The following is a 19,106-nucleotide window of genomic DNA, read 5'->3' on the forward strand; positions in this document are numbered from 1 at the left end:
CAGGACATCTTCCTCCCGGTCTTCTTCCCGAAGCCCCACGCTTCGCCCCGGGAGCAACAGCTCCACACCCTCGACGTCCGTAGGGCGCTGGCGTTTTACATCGACCGGACAAGGCCTTTTCGGCATTCCACCCAGCTCTTCATCGCAGTCGCTGATCGCATGAAAGGCGAGCCAGTCTCTACCCAACGCATTGCCTCCTGGGTGACCCAATGCATCCGGTCATGCTACGAGCTAGCTCACGTGACTCCATGCCGACTCACCGCTCACTCTACGAGCGCAAGCCTCGTCCGCCTTCCTGAGCCATGTCCCCATCCAGGACATCTGCAGAGCGGCTACCTGGTCTTCGGTCCACACCTTCGCCTCCCACTACGCGTTGGTGCAGCAGTCTAGAGACGACGCAGCCTTCGGCTCCGCGGTTTTACACTCCATAGCGTCTCACTCCGACCCCACCGCCTAAGGTAAGGCTTGGGATTCACCTAACTGGAATGCATTGGAGCAATCACTCGAAGAAGAAAAGACGGTTACTCACCTGTAGTAACTGGTGTTCTTCGAGCTGTGTTGCTCAATCCATTCAGACCCGCCTCCTTCCCCACTGTCGGAGTAGCCGGCAAGAAGGAACTGAGGAGCGGACGGGCCGGCTGGGGTATATATTTAGCGCCATAGCGGCGCCACTCCAGGGGGCGCCCAGCCGGCCCGCCGGGGTTGCTAGGGAAAAAGTTCCGGAGAAGCCGTGCACGCGCGGCGCGCACACCTAACTGGAATGGATTGGAGCAACACATCTCGAAGAACACCAGTTACTACAGGTGAGTAACCGTCTTATCTGCACTGCAGTTCCTCACAGCTGTCCACCCGGCTTGTACTGTCAGAGCCCTGCATGGATACAAAATTTGTATCTGCATCTGCATTACTATCTGCAGAAATGATCCACGGATATAAAGCAGATACCCACGGATTTGCAGGATTCTAATGATAAGATACAAAATTCTCAGCTGGAATAAAATGATATAGCTCTGTTGAAGTCAATTCAAATCAGCTGAGAACCTGGCCCCTACATACAATAGAAACTAATGAGTGATAGTTTATCATTCGTGGCATCTAGCATGGAATGGCACAGAACATTGCAACATTATACAAAAATTTAGGATCGAAAGTGCAGCAGTGAATATTATAGCTAATTTTAATTTCAGGGGGCTACTGTGTACTGCAAAAAATCCCATCGTGTCTTATGGTCAAAGGACCAAAGCCACAATTTTCTTATTTAGAAGACACCAGGTCTATCAACAAACATGATGGGGTCCTGCCATATTTTTAGAATGGACTGAGAGGGCAGAGTGAATCATTTATTATGTATTTGTATTGTGTCATTCACTTGCATGTGATTTGTAGCCAACACAAGTCTTCAAGAATTTGTAACAAGAGCTGTGTGAATAACCTTTTTCTTGTTGTAGTGGTCAAACTGAAAATCATTTTAGCTTTCACAAAATATTTCATTAGACCAGGAACAAAATCTTAAATTTTGTTTTTATTTTTTAAATAAAATTGAACATTCAAAAACAAAAAGTCATATGAAAAGTCAAAATGTTTGAAAAATGTCAAAATAAAACATTTAAAAATTTCATTGGAATTTTGAGAGAGGGTTTGACAAAAACAATTTGACAAATTCAACACAAACCAGTTAATCCAAATCTGCATTATTCAGTGGGAATATTCTTTGTCCAAAACATTTGCCCAGCTCCATTTCTAACCTAATTTATATAGGTTTGACAAAGCTCTGTCCTTGTCTCTGTGGGTCCTGCGTTTCCTGACGGATTTCGCTAGCCTCAGAGGCTCACTGTGACCTTCCACTGAACCCTTCTCTCTCTAGAAAGAAGGGTCACAGTCTACTGAGCCATTTTCATCCTAAGCCAGCAAGGGAAGTAAAGAGAAGCTATCCTCCCTTCCAGTCTCTGTTGTGTCCCAGTCTCAATGATCAGTCAGAGGCAAAGGCGGGGGAAGCCCAGGCTCACCCTTTACTCCAGGCTCCAGCCCAGGGACCCTAATAGTGTCAGCTATGGTAGCTGACCTTTTAGGAACAGGACACATACAATTCCCTGGGCTACTTCCCCACAACAGCCCCCACTTCCTCGAGCTCCACTTCACCCTTACCTCAGGGCCTCCTTCCTTGTGCCTCATATGGTGTGTACAGCTCAGTCTCTCTAACAGCTCAACTTCTCACAGCTCCTGACATGCGCGCCCACCTGACTAACTGGGAGGTTTTTTAACTAGTTTCAGCCAGCCCTTGATTGGCTTCAGGTGTCCCAATCAACCTAGCATCCTCCCTGCCTTCTGGAAAGCTCTTAATTGGCCCGAGGTGTCTTAATTGACCTGGAGCAACTGCCATTTACTTCTCCTGGTACCAGGGATTTGTTTAACCTGGGGCTAATGTATCTATCTCCCATTACTTTTCTATAGCCATCTGGCCTTGCCTCATCACAATAGATAACAAAAAACAAAACATAACAACAACAACAACAACCAAACCACCACCATCATTGAGGGGAAATGTATTCATGGGGTTAATAGAATACTGCTGCTGACTGATTTTTGCAAAGAAAAACACATCCCTCCATCCTTATAATGCCACTTGTTATCTACAGTGGGTTGGAATAACTGTTTAAATGATCAGGAGTAAAAAGTGCTGGATGAAGACCAGTGGTGGAAACAGAGAGCTAGATCCTGAGATGGTGTAAAGCAACATAGCTGATTTCAATAGAGTTTTGCCAGATTATGATAGCTGTGGATCTGCCTCTGAGCTTCCTGAGGAGAGAGCTGGTAGTTGTCACATGGGAAGAGGGGTATCATCACAGGCATATCAACAGCTGGATATCTGGTTAACCAACATAATTTGCCGAGCAACTTTTTGCAGTTTCTCATCAAAGTACTGACCAAGTTTAGTTAACTTGTAAGATTCAGTGAGATCTCAGTTTAATGGGATTTTGCAAATTGTTGAGGGGGATAAAACTATTTTAGTTTTCTTGAATAATAATTATATATATTTTTCAGACTACCAATTGTCCAATTCCTAGTGTTTTTTGGCCAAGTATGGCAAAGTATCTGTATCATGTCAGTTTTGGGGTGAGCTGCTTATTCTTCTTAATGTTCTGGAATTTTACAACACTTCAATTCTGTCATGAATATATCTTTCACATTGACTTTTAAGTAGGCATAACTACCTTTATCTTCAAAATTATGTAAGTGCACTCTTCATTTCAGGTATGAACTGCATGAATTATGGCTTCAATCAATGTACAGTTGAACCCGGTTATGTTGCCGGCCTAGGGGTTTGCCAAAAAGCGTCGAGATAACCGATGATCGAGATAAACGAAAACCAATATGGCGGCAATATATTAACATGTGCTTGAAATTTCTTTATGTACATGATGTGCGTTAATAAATGAGAATGTACATGCACGTGTTTTTGGAGGTTTTTTTACACAACAGCGTTGCCGCGATTTGTTTGATGAAGCGATCGGCATGCTATAAAAATGTACATACATGTTTGCTAACAACAAAAGGCATATGTGCACCAACTAACAGCAGAGATTTACCAGTATACAATACAAACCACCGTCGATTCTCGATACAAACCTTTATTATATTCTCCAACATTGCAAACACAAAGATCGCTCACAAAATCACAAAAAACGTGCGGGGTGTAGTTCGTTTTTACAAAAAGCTAACCAGTGTCAAAATTAAATTTGCGAGTCATTTCACTCTGACACAGCTCTGAAAAGTATCGTACACGCGGTTACTATGGTTTCTTTACAAAGTCTAAAATGCTTTGTTGCTTTTTGCCTTTAACAGTCTGCTTGAAAACAAATGCTTCAATATTATTTATGCTGTCTAAAACAGTTTCATCTCCTACAAAAGAACCATACCATCGAATTTTCTGTAGCATTTCTACCACCTCACCAGCTGAGGGAATTGGTTCCAAATCTTCGTCCGCATCTTCTTCATCTTCTTTGTCATTGCCGCATGCAGATGTGCTTGCCTGTGCTGACTGCACACTTGATACAATGTCTTCATCGGTGATCACGCCATCAGTAACGATGTCTTTGTCGATTTCTATGTAATCTCGGAATTCCTGGACAGTGATGGCTAACTCCTGTGCCGCCTCTTCCAAGATAGCATCTGTAAGGCTTGATTTTCCCGCCACTTCCGCGAGTTCTTCTGCGGCTGCACGGCACTGTGCCTGAAACTCATCATTGGAAATATCCTGAATGACGCAGTGCATCCTGCAGTTTTAGATTGTTTCCTTCTTCACGTCATTCCAGGCTGATCTCAGGAAGTTCATTGCATCTAGAAGGGAAGGGGTGTACTGTGCCTTCTTTTCATCATGGAGCAGGTATTGGCGCATCAACATTTTCCTGTAGTACACCTTAAGCACTTGGATTATCCCCTGGTCCATTGGTTGGAGCTTACTCGTTGTGTTAGGTGGGAGGTAAAAGATCTTAATGGCCTTGAGACCAGGAACATCCGGATGAGCTCTACAGTTGTCCACGATCAGTGCCACATTCCTTTTCTCTGCTTGGAACTTCCTGTCCCACTTTTTCACCCATGCACTGAATAGATCTCCTGTGATCCAGGCGCTTGGCTGGCCATCGTAATCACATTGGAGAACTTTGGTCTGCTTAAAGCATCTGGGATTCTTGGACTTTCCTATAACGTAGAGCGGGAGTTTTTGGCTTCCATCCATGTTAGCAGCAACTAGCACTGTAAGTCGGTCCTTCGACTTTTTTCCACCGTGACAGGCCTCCCGACGAAACGCCATAGTCTTGTCTGGAAGGCATTTCCAAAACACCCCAGTTTCATCAGCATTAAAAATGTTCCGAGTCTCATAGGTATCCAAAATTGTGCGCATTTGAGTCTTCAGCCATGAATCCACTTGTTCCTGTTGAACATGGCGCTCTCTCCACAAATTGCTTTGAAGACAATGTTGTGCCTCTTTTTGAAACGATCCAGCCACCCCTGACTTGCTTTAAAGTCAGGGTGTCCTAGCTTTGCAGCAAGGATGTCCGCCTTCTCCATCAGCAAGGGACCATTGACGGGAAGGTTTGTTGCTCGCGTATTTGTGAACCATTGAAACAGTGCATCGTCGACATCTTTGTGCTCAGCCACTCTAAGTTTTTTTCTTGCTGGATCAAAGACAGACTTCTCGTACATTTGCTTTATCACGTTGGCCTTCTTTTTCCATCCTGAAATGGTGTTTGCTGGAATGCCATGCTGACGACTAAGGTCTGCCGGTTTTGTTCCTTTTTCTAGCTGCAGTATGATTTCATACTTTTTCTCTATTGACTGATTGTCCATTTTCTCTTAACACCTCCAGACATTTTTAGAAGGGAAAAAATAAACAGAATAGCTACAGCATGTTATCCTTCAGACAAGATCAACAAGAGTGAGTGAACTGGCATGGGAGTGAACGACCATACGGACCGTGATCACGTGCTACGTGAACTCAGCACATGCGCAGTGAGCCAAGTACAATCATTTTTATTTATATACTAATATATAAGACACACCCTGGGTGAGGGGTACGTAAAACTTTGTATAAGATGCGTCTTATATATGCGAAAATACGGTAGTGAGATGGTGAAGTGGCATCGATAACTAACATTTTCAAAAGCCGGCGATTGGTCATGGGGATCGAGATAACGGACATTAAGTGGCAAATTTGGCCCTCTTTTGTGCTCGAGATATTAGGTACGGCGACATAAAAGAACCAACATAACCGATGAGAAAATGCTAAGACAAAGAGAGAATTTGGCGGTTCCACTTCTAAAACGTCGACTTAATACGATTGGCAAGTTAACCGAGGTCGAGATAAATGGGTTCGACTGTAATTACTTTCCACATTAAAGCTACATCTGTGACCTGAAGTCTATTTGATTGGAATGACATGCCACTGTGAGACTTCTGAAAAGATTTAAAAATATGAATTTAACACTTGTGAAACATCTGTTTCATGGCTTTTTTTATCTCAGCTAAGCAAAAAACATTTTTATGTGATTTTTTCCTACCATATATAGCTTTCTTTTGGGTGAAGTGAAGGTACAGAGAAGTAGCTCTGTATGCCATAAAGCACAAAATAGACATTCCAGCATTTAGGAGAAACTACTGTGTCCCTCATTATTATTTTAAGCAGTTTCAAACACTATCTTTCTTACTGTCTTTTTCCACTATTCCAAATTAATGAGCTCTACTGACTTTATTATAGTCAAATACAAAATAAGCATCACTGAGCATGATGTGAATTTGAATAAAAGAAATGAGTTTTCCGCAAAACAATGGGCAAGTCCTCATAACTTTCTCTGTTAATCTTTGACATTACTTTGAAAACAAAACAATGCTATTTTCCTACAGGTGAAAACAATACAGCACAAGTCAAAAGAGCACAAAAACTAGTTTGATGTCTTTCACAATCTTTTAGCAAAAACTATAAATTAAAGAAGCCAGGGAAGAATGGGCTGACAGAAAATTCTGCTGAAAACTTTATTGGCTGCCTAATGTTCAGTGAGTGGACATTGAAAATTAGATTATTTAAGGACAAAAACTGTACTGTGCAAGTCATGGGTGGAAAACTTTACTAAGCAATTTACAGTATCAGTCACTTGCCATTCTTTGAATGGCACAAAATAAAATGGGACTGCTAGGTTTACAGATAGATTTTTTCTCTGGCAGTGCCTGTAAAACTAAGTTAACCTTCACATACCTAGTGAAAAAAAATGGTGAACTTTTGTAAGTTCTGTTAACAAATTAAAAAGAGGAAGAAAAATGAAGAAATGTTATTTTGTAGCCAGACTCCATGAACTCTTTCTTTTTTTAAGATCATAGTTTAGCCTCAGTGGTTATGTGCATGTTTTGGGTTGGAGGCATAATTTCCAGCTTGAGAAGACACACTTGCACTAATAAAAAATAAAAATGAAAATTAAAAATAATTGTAGCCACTGCACTACTAGGGGATAGCCACCCTCAGTACAGACCTATGAAAAGCTCCTCTCGCTACTCTTGCTGCCACAGCTACATTTCTTTTTCTAGTATGCTAGCTCAAACTGGCACAAATATGGGGTTTATGCCATTTATGCTGGGACTAAATTGGATGTGATTTTTGGGGAATGATAGATATGGACCAAAGTGTGGGAAATACTAGACTTTCACAAAACTTTACGGTTTCTCAGTGCATGCCTAGGCCCCTACCAAATTCAGGGTCTGTTCTGGTCAATTTCATGGCCAGAGGATTTTAAAATTAGTCAATTTCATAATTTCAGATGTTTACAAATTACAGGGTGTTGTAACCCTGGGTCCAGATGAAAAACGGGATCCTGGGGAGGTTGCAAAGTTGTTGAGGCGTGGTCCCAAGATTACCACCCTTGCAGCCTCCCAGATTCCTGCAATTAGAGGACATTCCCAGAGGTGCAGGTGGGTAGGGGCTCCCCCATGCTGCTAGGAGCGCCCCAGAAAGGGGTTCCTAGCTACTAGTCCAGGCCAGTGACAGATTAAGGTAGGGGCCCCCAGCCAATTTCAGGCCCCCTGGGAAAATGGGTGCCCCAGCCCCCAGAAGAAGCCCCAGGGTGGACCTGGACTGGGTCACCCCAATCCCCATCAGGAGCCTTGAGTGAAGAAGCCCCGAGACGGAGCATCCCGAGCCCCAGCTCGAGGGTAGAAGCCTGGAGCCCGGGCTGCCCCAGCTGTAGCTGACAGGATCGGAAGCTCCCAGCCATGGCTGGAACCATGGGGCTGGAGCCAGAAGTCCTGATCCTGGGCTGACCTGGTGGGGGTTGCCCCAAGCCGCAGCTAGGAGCGGGTCAGAAGCTCCAAGCCCAGGCTGCCCGAGATGGGTGGGGTGAAGAAGCCCGGAGCCCAGGCTGCCCCAGCTGGAGTGGCAGGGGGTGTCCAAAGTCCCAGCTGGAGCAACAGGTATAGCAGCCCAGAGCCACGGTTGTCTCGGCTGGGGGAAGGGGTGGAAGCCCCCAGCCTGGCTGCCCAAGCCCTGGCTGGAGCAGGAGGGAGGCCCCAAGCCCGGGCTGCCCCAGCTGGAGCTGCTAGCCCCCAACCCAGCAAGAGCTTCTGGGAGCAGGGGACAGAAGCTCAGAGCCCAGCTCCTGGGCTGTTGCAGTGCAGAAGGGGGGTGTACCACCCTCATCTCTGTGCTGCCTCTGGAGGCGGGTCTGATCTCCCTAGCAAGAGCAGCCCTGCAGGGGAAAGACAACTCCTGTCCCTCCATAGCATGGCCAGACTAGCAGCTAGGAGCCCCAGGGTCCCAGCAGCAAGGTAGATCAGATTCCACAGGGAAGGGGTGATTTCACTTTACCTTACATGTTTTTCAGGGTGGTGAAATTGGTAGGGCTCTATGCATGAGGTTGTATGAACATTTTTGGATTTCACCTGCCAAGTTTTACTTTGAGTTTGGTTTCAAATGAAGCAAAAATTAACCAGAACTGCTGATTTTCACCTGGAAGTATATTGAGTACCATTCAAACCCCAAACCTTGCAATATTGTGGAATGTAACACCAGAATTTGGCCCAAGCTTGCAAACTTACCATTGAAGCAGGTCTGAAATTTGAGTTGGAAAGAGTTATACTCGGGAACCTTTTACAAAACTCAGGGGCATATTTAATCATTTTCAGTTCCCTGCCGTAATCCATACAAAGCATGTCTAGTTGCAGGTGGAAACTTTGCCACAACATTAGCCATTCTGCATTTGCAATATTGTGTGTGATGGCAGTATGTTAAAAAAAAAATCTCTCCAATAATATACAAACTCACAATGCAAACTGGTTTAGACAAAGCTAGGTTAAATCAGAGATCTGGATCCTCAGCTGGGCTATTGCTTTACTGATGCCAATGGAATTTATACCTATTTACACCAGCTGAGGACCTGGCTCAAATTGATGTGGCATGACACCCCTCAACAGTCATGCAAAAGTTTGCATGACACCCCTCAACGGTTATGCAGAGTACATACTTAGAGACCAAGCATGTTCAATGCAGCTCCATTAGTCAACTATTTATATATCAGGACATAGTTAACTGAGAGAGCTACTTGATGAAAGAAACATCACTCTCGAAAGAGCTTATAATGGAGTAGGTAGCTGCAGCAGCATCTTTTGCAATTTTTACATTTTTGTTCCATATTTGCATTTGATTTTCAATGCTATCATGTGCATGTTTTCCAAGGTTTGGAAACCATGAATTGATCTGAATTAATTTACTCTGGTCGGGCATATCAAAAGTTCTGTAACACAATGATGCACATAACCAAGGTGAATTAGTAACAATGAAATGGGTCACTTCTGGCTTTTGTTCAGCCTCAGTTAGGAGGCCCCTATCAAAACCTCACTAGGTCTGTCAAACTACAAGCTCAATAGAATGAGTTTTGTGGATATTAGCGAGACATTAACACTTAGGGCCTCAAGTTTGGAATTTACTCTTCTCCTCCGTCTGAAATTTGTTGATTTCCAGTACATGTTACATGACTCATCTCTCTTTTGTCCAGCTTTTGGTGGAGGAAAAGTAATGAGAGCTAGAGTTTGGATTCCAAGTCTGAGGTTTATTTTCTAATCTCCTGGTTCAGGGGAAGCTGCTGGCTTTATGTATCTGTGCTTTTAAATATTAATTGTAAAGCAGAAGAAAAGGGTGAGTAAACAGAAAAACCCTACAACAATCCTCACTGGGCAGAGGGGGAACTTGAGGCTTTGGCTCCACCAGAGTCATGCACTGAGTCACTGTCAGAATTAGAAACCTGGACCCCTTGATTCCTAGTTCTGTGCTACAACCTTTAGAACCAGAGGTGCCTAGAAAACAGTCTTTCCCTCCTGCCAAACATTACAGAATTTTGAAAAAATTCCCATCCTGGTACCAGGAGAACAGAAATGGAATATTTCGACTTGCTCACATGGAGGCATTCTGCTTGTCAGCCCACTAGGAGTTAGATCCTGGAATCTCAGGGCAGCCCAGATCCTAGATGCCAAGGGTGCCAGGCAGCGGCCAAAGGGATAGAAGTACGAGAAGTTGGGTATACAAGCTGTCAGGAAAGTTTCCTAGACATTGATATGTTCAGCATTATCAGCCCTGCTTTTTCTCCCACAGCCCACCCCAGAAGGCTTCAGAATGTTATAGATGATTGGTGAGAAGAAGAGAGAATGTCCTTTGTGGATGTTGGGGACAGGTAGAATCATAGAATATCAGGGTTGGAAGGGACCTCAGGAGGTCATCTAGTCCAACCCCCTGCTCAAAGCAGGACCAAACCCAACTAAATCATCCCAGCCAGGGCTTTGTCAAGCCTGACCTTAAAAACCTCTAAGGAAGGAGATTCCACCACCTCCCTAGGTAACCCATTCCAGTTCTTCACCACCCTACTAGTGAAAAAGTTTTTCCTAATGTCCAACCTAAACCTCCCCCTCTGCAACTTGAGACCATTACTCCTTGTTCTGTCATCTTCTACCACTGGGAATTTTCAGCTTAGAAAAGAGACGACTAAGAGGGGATATGTTAGAGGTCTATAAAATCTTGACTGATATGAAGAAAGTGAATAAAGTAAATGTTTTGTTAGGATAATGCAAATTTAACATGAGGAAAATGCAAGTTACACCAAAGCACATAACAGATCTAGATTTCTAAAAAAAATATATTTTTTAAAAAATGTAGTTAATTTAAATTGAATTTTGAAAAGTAAGCCATCATGGGATAAGAGGGCAGTCCTCTCATGGATCAGTAACTAGTTAAAAGATGGGAAACAAAGGGTAGGAATAAATCATCAGTTTTCAGAATGGAGAGTGATAAATAGTGGTATCCTTGAGGGGTCAGTACTGGGACCGGTACTGTTCAACATATTCATCTGGAAAAATGGGTAAACAGTGAGGTGGCAAAATTGGCAGATGATACAAAACTATTCAAGATAGTTAAATCCCAGGCAGACTGCAAAGAGCTACAAAGGGATCTCATAATACTGGGTGACTGGGCAACAAAAATGGCAGATGAAATTTAATGTTGATAAATGCAAAGTAATGCACATTGGAAAACAATCTCAACTATACATACAAAATGCAGGAGTCTGAATTAGCTGTTAGCACTCAAGAAAGATCTTGGAGTCATTATGGACAGTTCTCTGAAAACATCCACTCAATGTGCAGCAGCAGTCACAAAAGCAAACAGTGTTGGGAATCATTAAGAAAGGGATAGATAATAAGACAGAAAATATCATATTGCCTCTATATAAATCCATGGTACGTGCACAACTTGAATAGTGTGTGCAGATCTGGTCACCCATCCTAAATATATATATATTGGAATTGGAAGAGGTACAGAGATGGGCAACTAAAATGATCAGGGGTATGAAACAGGAGGAGAGATTAAAATGACTGGGAATTTTCAGCTTAGAAAAAAGATGACTAAGAGGGGATATGTTAGAGGTCTACAAAATCTTGACTGGTGCGAAGAAAGTGAATAAGGAAATTTTATTTAATTCTTCACATAACACAAGAACTAGCAGTCACCCAATGAAATTAATAGGCAGCAGGTTTTAAAAAAATAAAAGGAAGTACTTCTTCACACAATATAAAGTCAACCCAGGGAACTCTTTGCCAGGGGGTGGTGTGAAAACCAAAACTATAACAGGAGTATAAAAAGAACTAGATAAATTCCTGGAGAATAGGTCCATCAGTGGCTATTAGGATCCCAGCATGAGTCCCTGCCGCAGCACCAGGCAGATAGCACACTCAGAACACAGCATGGGCCGGGGGACTCCTCCAGGAGCTGGCTGAGGGCATCCTGGTGCCTGGCCCCCAGCTGCTGTAAGAAATGCTAGCAGGGGCTCTCAGCAGAATTTGAGGCTGCTACCTTCAGATCCATAGCGCAGATCTCTACCACCTGAGCTGAGGAGTAACTCCATTAGCTGGTAGTAGGTTGTTATCCTCCAGGTGGACCAGCCGCTAGCAGGGAGGTGACGCTGCATAGGGGCAGGGGCGGCTCTAGGCACCAGCAAAGCAAGCACCTGCTTGGGGCAGCCCATTTGCAGGGGCGGCAGGGAAGCTGAGAACCAAAGGGGCCCTGGGAGCTGTAGTTCCTTGGTTAGCTCCCTGCCTATAGAGCCAGCCCTGGAGCAGGGAAAGAACTACATTTCCCAGCATTCCCTTGGCCACTACCAACTGGAAAAGAAGGAGGGGGACCTCATGCGGCAGCGTGCTGTGAGTGGAGAGTGGTAGGGAGACCATATTTTAACAATCAAAAAACAGGACACCCCAGGGGGAGGGGAGCCCCCCCTGCCACCATCCACTCCCTCCGACTGCCCCCCACAGAAACCCCAACCCATCCAGCCCCCCCTGCTCCCTGTCCCCTGATCAGCCCCTCCCGGGACCCCTGCCCCTAACTGCCCCCCGGGACCCCACCCCCTATCTAAGCGCTGCTGCTCCTTGTCCCCTGATTGCCCCCTCCCGGGACCCCATCCCCATCTAAGCCTCCCTTCTCCTTGTCCCCAACTGCCCCCTCCTGAGACCCCCAACACCCCTAGGGCCTCCCCTACCTGTCCGCTGACAAACCCCTGGGACTCCCATGCCTATCCTACTGCTGCCTGTCCCCTGACTGCCCCCACGAAAACCTGACCCATCTAACCCCCTGCTCCCTGTCCCCTGACTGCCCCCGAACCTCCGCCCCATCCAACCCCCGATCCCTGTCCCTTGACTGCCCCCTTGGAACTCTTTACCCCTTCTCCAACCCCCCAGCCCCCATACCGTGCCACTCAGTCCCGTGTGTCTGGCTACGGGCAGCGCCAGACACGCTGCTGCATACATGCTGCCGTGCTCCCCCGCGGATCCCACAGCCCCCCCACCACCCCCAGCACCTGCCTTCCAGATTTGAACACCTCAAAATTCAGGAATGCTCAAGCTCAGTTTGGGCAGCTGTTACTTCATTTCTCCCAAATCAAATATACTGATCCACTGTAACTTGCTGTAGAAAAAGTAGGATAAAATTGAGCAAGAAATGCTTCCCAGTGGTTATTAGGACTGGAATTGCTATTTTCAACAGCCATTGCCTTTTGTTTGTTTGTTTGTTTAAAAGGAAGACAGTGATATTACATTGGCAAATTCCCCATAGAAAGAAAGAGTGGAACAAAAGAATAATAAAGGCACCTCAACTTTTCCTCATTTATGGAGGCCAGTCTTATAATATGCATCCAGATCTCCTCCAATCACACCAGCTGAAAATTGTTGCACTTTACTGCAGCTCTGTAACCATATGGGAACCAATCCTGTCTGTGTTTTGTGCACATCCAAAACTCCTCCTCCACCCTTGCATCACAGGTGCCTAAGGGCCTAATTTGGGCTCCGGATGGTATGAGTGTGATGGGATGTCACCCCTGGGAGCCATGGGAACTGCTGCACCCCTCTAACCACCCAGCTGGCCTGCAGGGGCGGCTCTAGGAATTCCGCCGCCCCAAGCAGGGTGGCGTGGGGCGCGCTGCCGGTCGTCGGTCCCACGGCTCCGGGGCACCTCTTGCAGACATGCCTGCGGAGGGTCCACTGATCCCGCGGCTCCGGTGGTGCATCCGCAGGCATGCCTGCGGGAGGTCCACCCGAGCCGCGGGACCAGCGCACCTGCTGCAGTCATGCCTGCGGGAGGTCAACCGGAGCCGCGGGACCAGCGGACCCTCCGCAGTCATGCCTGCGGGAGGTCCGCTGGTCCCGCGGCTCCGGTGGACCTCCCGCAGGCATGACTGCGGAAGGTCCGCCGGAGCCGCCTGCCGCCCTCCTGGTAAAATGCTGCCCCACGTGCGCGCTTGGCGCGCTGGGCTCTGGAGCCGGCCCTGCTGGCCTGGCCCCTTTTCACCCTGCTTTGCTGGTGATTCAGCCTCTCCAGGCCCTGTTATCACCCAACAGGACAGCAGATGGCGCCATACACCAAACTGAGCTACCTGAGGGCTTTCCTAAGCCACCCAAGTACAAACACCAGACACCAGCCAATTTCCCAGCTCCCCAGGCTGACACCCCCTGCTGGAGGATAAACCCAAAATTAAATTGTCTTGCACTGCACAAGGATCTGTACAATGGAAGCTCATGGATAGGGTTTACCCTCCGCTCGATGTGGGAAGGATGTGCAACAAGCCTGTGAACCAAGTTGTGGTTGCGTGAACCAAGCTGATCTTTTCCCCAGGCACTTCACTCAAAGGCAAAGTGCTTTAGATAAGGAAAAAGCAAGTTTAAGTAGACAGAGAGAGATGTTAAGCTATTATAAGTGATAGCAAATGGATCAAAGCAGATTACCAAGCAAATAAACAAAATCACAAACTAAGCTTAAAGTATTAGATAGATTGGAAATGAATTAGCAGTTTCTCACCCTACCTGGCAAGCAGTCCATCAGATTCCACACACAATTCCCTCAGCTCTGTGAGCCGTGGGAAGAGCAGAAAATAGACCCTGCAGAACTTCAGCCCCCAGGAGTAAAGAAATGTTTCGCTGATAACAAGGGCTCAGATTTTCAGGGCAAACTGAGTCGTGCAGATTTGATGGAGTGGTCCAGTACCACTGAAACCTCAGAGAGAAAAGGAAGAGCCAAGGCTTAGACGTACTCATTTATCTATCAGCATTTCCATGCAGCCGCCCATTACCATAGAATCTCAGCATCTCCTCCCAGCTAACAAGCCCTGCGCTGAATCCCTGATAACGGGACATGCAATGGAAAGGCTCCTGCACATTCCACCTTTGCCACCAAGGCAGGGTTCCCCTCATACTCGGAACTCTCGATGGCTGAACTCCTCTGCGTCACCTGTCTCTGTGATGTTCCCCTCTGGAGTTATCCGGACAGGTGATCTGCTAGGTCACGCCAATCCTTGAGTCTAGGAGCCAGCCTTACCCTGCTCTGCTGTGAGAACCCCCACTCCTGGGCTGTTCACACACAGCCTCTGCCATGTAAGCTGCTCCTTGGATTGCGCACCCTAATGACACTAGCCAATACCTCCGATCCTGGACACAACCCCTAGGAACCTCCGTCTTGCAGTGTCCAGTTATGCCCACTGGATGCTGCAAATTGATATGAGTTTGTCAATTTAACCAAGAAATTGATATGTGCCAGACTTGTTATCCCAAGGGGAGTCTGTGACATGCTTCAAACCAAACGCACTGCTTCAGGTAGAATAAACAAACAAAATTATTAACTACAAAGATAGATTTTAAGTTATTATAAGTGAAAACATAACAAGTTGGATTTAGTCAAATGAAGTAAAAGCAAAACGTATTCTAAGCTGATCTTAACACTTTCAGTGCCCTTTACAAACTTAGATGCTTGTCACCACAGGCCGGCCGGTTGCCCTTCAGCCAGGCTCTCCCCTTTCATCACCACTTCAGTCGCTTGGTGGTGGTGTCTGTAGATGGAGATGGAAGAGAGAGGAAGAGCCTAGCAAACGTCTCTCCCTTTTATCATGTTCTTTCTCCCCTCTTGGCTTTGCCCCTCTCCCCTCCAGAATCAGGTGAGCATTACCTCATCGTAGTCCCAGACTGGCCAGAGGAAGGGGGGTGACTCACTGGAGAGTCCAACAGGCCCTTTGTTGCAGCCTAGGCCAGTGTCCTTAGTTCCTGTGAGGTTGGGTTGGGTTTGTGTCATACACACACTGATGAGGTGTGAACTGCCCCTCTGCTCCTGGAGAGTTTTGCCTGTGGTTTGAGCATTGGCCTGCTAAACCCAGGGTTGTGAGTTCAGTCCATGAGTTGGCCACCTAGGGATCTGGGGCAAAATCAGTAGTTAGTCCTGCTAGTGAAGGCAGGGGCTGGACTCAATGACCTTTCAGGGTCCCTTCCATTACTATGAGATAGGTATATCTCCATATTGTAACAACAATGCTTAGTTCATCATGAGCCTTCTGAAGACACCCAAAATGACAAATGTTGCATTGGATACCACACAAACATTGTATAAGTATGAACATGGGGGTGCTGGGTGTTTCCCCGAGGTACAGAGCATCACAGTCCCCATTACCAAATTGTCAGGGAAGGATGTGAGTCTGCTAGTTTAAGTAGTCTTTAAGAATAGGGATGTTACCAGAGGTCATAGAACTGTATTACTTCTTTGTAACACTGTGCTTTATATCTTTGATTATTTTTTCATTAATTTTAATAAAGATCTTAACATTATAGTAATGTCCTCAGTATAAGTCTCCTTGGCACACACAACCCGAGGGTCTGTTCACGTCATTGAACTCTGAGTTTTCTAACCCTGTAACCTGAATTGGGCCAAGAATCTAAATCTATTCTGATCAGATTTTTCACAAACCGTAATTAAAGTAGCCCATAAATTGAGGTCAACAATATACACCCTAACATGAAAAATATTTTCTAAGAGTTTTGTTTTTATCAAGTCCATTTGAGAAAAAGAAGTCTTTCAAGTGCAGCATTGCTAAAAGGCAGTGTTGGCAACAACAGAGCAAATACACAAATTCACTGAAGCCTTTGTCCTCAGCAGCATCAATGTGTTCGAGAACTTCAACGCAAACATGCTCAACTTGACTGTCCTGAGTATGAGGCCAGTGAACCATAAGCAAAACTCTCCACTGCTGCTCCAACTGTCCAAAATGCCAAATAAGCAGCGCATGCTTTCAGTGCATAGGATTAGTGGCCCGTGTACCTTTCAGTAAAGAAGAAATCTGTATGTTGGATACTATTTTTTTCTCTGACCGGTATGTGCTGTATTGCTGTAATGACAAGAGCATGTTTTGATTTATGAGGCGTCTTAGTTAACCCACAAATTGTCGTCTTATCAACGGAAGGATTTTTTTTTTTGTTTAGTCTGAGCAGCTTTACTACACTGTGGTGTCTTTCCTCCAAATCGGAGCAACTCAGGGTACTGGCATCCGCACCTGTCCCAATGTGAAGATTAGCGTTGTTCTCCACAGGTGGGAGTTCCGCTGTCAGAACAGACTGAACCTGCTCACTGTCCCTGCAATACAATGGAATTATTACGGGTACGGGTGCAATCAAAGTTTGGTGGGTTACACTCATGCCAGGCCCTTGTCTCCGGCTCTTTAACGGAGCACTGACTCTGCTCTCCCAGGAGCCCCTCTCTGCCTGAACACCGGTTGCTCTCACAGGCCCTGCTCACTAGGTGACATCTACCCTGTCTTTCCATCCTGACTCCATGGAAGACTGGAGAACTGAGCAGGATTATGACATCACAGGTATCAAGGAGACTGAATACAAAGAGAAGCTGGAGAACGGGAATTGAATGCACCCTAGCGGCTCACACACCGGAAGGCAAATGAAGAGTTCCCCAGATAAATGTTTTTTGAAGAGCTCATTATTTTGAAGCTAATCTCATGATTTTGGTGGGGCCCAGCTCATGGTTTTGCAATGCTTGGGCTGGCGATACCGTGAACGTTCTTCTGCACTCATAGCACTAGAGAATCACTTCAGGGCTGCTTCTCACTTCAGGCTGGGAGATCCGGCCTCAGTCACAGGGGTTTTATGAGTTCCCACGAGTAGGGAAAAAATGTCCCTTGCCCAGGGGCGTGAGAGTCATAGAGCTCAGAAAAGACCCAGAGTTTTCCTGGGAAACCTGATGCCCTCTCTCCTGCCTTATTCTGAGCTCAACAGCTCAGCCCCCTTGGGCGGTTGCCCCATCCCATCGCCTGATCTAAGTGCAGCATTGACAGCTCACAGGCTAGAGAGAGATTGCAGGAGGGCAGCCTCATTGTGACCTAGAGACAACATCAGCGCCTGCCTGATGCCAGAGCAGCAACCTGCCCTCAGGTGTAGCCTGGGTACTTGTTGCTGCTTTGAGAGTGTCAGTGGTTCTTAGTGCCTGAGCCTGGTGAAATGAGTTCACTCCTCCTATATGTCAACTCTGCCTCCTGCCTAATGATCCTGAAATTCACGCTGCTCTTTCTTGTCTTTTATGCTGTGCTGAGGCTCCCCAGATCTGAGGTAAGTGAGCACTATACAATATCAACAGAGCACAGGTTAAATGGCTTGAGAACAGGCTAATGGCGAACTGACAGATCTCAAAAAGTAATTGTCAAAGGGCTCATCGAATGTGGGTGTTTCTAATGGGTTTCTGCAGGGATCAGTACTAGGTTTGATGCTAGTCAATATTTTTTCAATGACTTGGAAGTAAATACAAAATTGCTGCTGATAAAAATGTACTGATGACACGAATATTGGCAGAATGGTAAATAACGATGAGGACAGGGCAGTCAGACAGAGAGTTCTGGAGAGTTTGTTTGGCAAATGGGGCCCATTCAAATCTAATGCATTTTCACACAGCCCAACACAGAGTTATACCTCTGGGCAGGGCCAGCTCCAGACCCCAGCACGCCAAGCGCGTGCTTGGGGCGGCATGCCGCAGGGGGCGCTCTGCCGGTCGCCGGGAGGGCAGCAGGCAGCTCCGGTGGACCTCCTGCAGGCGTGCCCGCGGAGGGTCTGCTGGTCAGGCTTCTCGAGGAAGACGAGGCACAGAGAGAAAAAGAATCAGAGGGGTAGCCGTGTTAGCCTGGATCTGTAAAATCAGCAAAGAATCCTGTGGCACCTCTGTTGGTCTATAAGGTGCCACAGGATTCTTTGCTGCTTTTAGAGAAAAAGAAGAAACCGAAAAGTAAGCAGCCCCTGACCCCACAGCTGCGGTGTCAGACTCAGGCCCCATGCAAAGCAGAGAAATAGGGTCCGTTCCCCCATGTGCCCCCCTCTTCCTGCGAAGGCTCAGTCGTGCCCAGAGTCGTGCAGAGGCACTGGCTGGGGCTCCGTTCACAGGCTGCCCCTGAAATCTGGGGCTCTAGGGTGCTAGGAAGCAACGAGTGCCCAAGCAGCTCAATGTCTCCTTTATGTCTCACTTCTGGCAGCTTTTGGACGCTGTGAGGAAGAGCTGGAGGAGGCTGGTGCATCCCTAGAGACATGGTAAGCAATGCCCCCCTCCATCAATCTGCAGTGGGTCAGTCCCCTCCTTTAGCATCATGCAATTCATCCCCACCCAGGGGCAGTAGCCCGAGTAATCTCTCCCCTGTCCCGACCTGCATACCAGGCAAGCAACTCTTCTCCTTTAGAATCCTGCAATTCATTCCCACCCAGCAGAAGTTGCCATCTCTAATCCACCC

The sequence above is a fragment of the Mauremys reevesii genome, unplaced genomic scaffold, assembly GCF_016161935.1.
Source record: "Mauremys reevesii isolate NIE-2019 unplaced genomic scaffold, ASM1616193v1 Contig20, whole genome shotgun sequence".
Taxonomy (NCBI): Eukaryota; Metazoa; Chordata; order Testudines; family Geoemydidae; genus Mauremys; species Mauremys reevesii.